The following is a 1,773-nucleotide window of genomic DNA, read 5'->3' as shown; positions in this document are numbered from 1 at the left end:
GAATGCGATGCAATGATAATATTGTGTCAAGCCTACTAATAAGAAGAGAAGCTGGGGATGTCAGGATAAGGAGGTTCACAGGACTTTGGTGTGTCAGCCATGGACAAGCAACATAATCACTGGAAAAGAATCCTGCAATTCTTTTTGGTCAACTCTAATAAGATTGGGTTAAACAATGTATGCCACCTCAGTTCACCACTCTTAGGTACAACAAGGTCATCTCTTGTAGAGAAGTATTAATAAAACTGAACAAATTATCAACAATCTTAAATACGTAGACCATACAACATTGATAGTCACAAGCGTAGATGGAATGAAGGATGTATTACGGAATGTCAAGATGGAAAGCTTGAATATGGGACTGCTACTTAACCCAAAGAAGACAAAGATATTTACTACGGCCAGGTAGAACCGGAACACATTTGAGATGGATGGCGACGAACTGGAAGTTGTAAAGGACTTCAACCTTCTTGGATCAATAATCACTCAAGAAGACAATAGGAGAATAGCTATGGTCAAATTAACAATGAAGTCACTGGACAAGGTCTTCAAATCAAGGAACATTTCACTGGAGAGTACACGGCTCATACATAGCTTCTTAATTTCTGTGGTAACATACGGATGCGAAACCTGGACAGTAAAGAAACAAAACAGGAGAAGAATTGACGCCTTTGAAATGTGGTGCTGGAGAAGGATGTTATCAATACCATGGATGTCAACAAGTACAAATGAATCAATTTTGTAACAAGTCAAGTTACTTGCTTCCAGTTACATGTTACTTGAAGCAAAGAATGCCAAGATACAACTTGCCAAATTTGAACACATCGTACAAAGAGAGCAATCACTGGAGAAGGACATGATGGTCGGAAGAAGAGAAGCAACCAGACCAAGAGGAAGACCAGCAACCAGATGGCTTGATAATATCAAGATAACAGTGGAGAAGACCCTGGTGGACCTATCTAGATTTACACAAGATCAATCATCCAAAAAGTTGCCATGGCTCAAGATTGATCAAGATTGATCCAAATTTTGTTAACAAAAATAGTAACACTCTGTGCTTTTGATGTTCCAGTGCATTCTCTTCCATTTCTATGGCAACATGTATTCATTTATATATATATATGCATTTTGTTCCCCGCTGGTAGATGTCCTGGAATACATGCACAGGTTGTGGGTTGGATTGATTCACCTATCAGGGTAACCTGCCTGGATGTTCTTTAAGATGGGCTTAGTTCTCTTTTTAAGTGTTTTTGCTGGTGTTTAATGCTTATCTAGTGTCTTTTTCAAATCCGATAAAAAAGCATTGCTGGATTTACATTTGCCTCTTTATATCATATTTTCCTATTTTTAGGGTAGTATGTACATAGGAATACATCGACATGCCCTCAATGCACTTCCAGGCTAATTTCCACATGGTTTCAAACATGATTTCTGACATATTGGATTACTAATATAGCATATGGGCATGGGTTGTTGAGATGGTACAACTCCTTTCCAATTGCTATTCCCATTATACATTATCATTGATGGGGGTCAGGCCTCTATGACCCCCAATGATTCCTAAGATAAAGGTAGAGAGGCCCCTTCAGCATTTCTCGAGCTTGTATAGGAGCCATAACACTTAGCCAATGTTGTGGTCTCTTACTTCTGAGGACTAGGAAGGTCTCTGTAATTGGGCAGCCGAAGATTAGCAAATGATGGCATGTCCTCTTAGTAAAGTGGAAGAACATCGTCAATGGCAGGGAACTGAATTTAACAGCTAAATATATGTGA

The sequence above is a fragment of the Ranitomeya imitator genome, chromosome 5 (genome assembly GCF_032444005.1).
Source record: "Ranitomeya imitator isolate aRanImi1 chromosome 5, aRanImi1.pri, whole genome shotgun sequence".
NCBI classification, from domain to species: Eukaryota; Metazoa; Chordata; class Amphibia; order Anura; family Dendrobatidae; genus Ranitomeya; species Ranitomeya imitator.
This window is presented reverse-complemented; position numbering follows the sequence as displayed.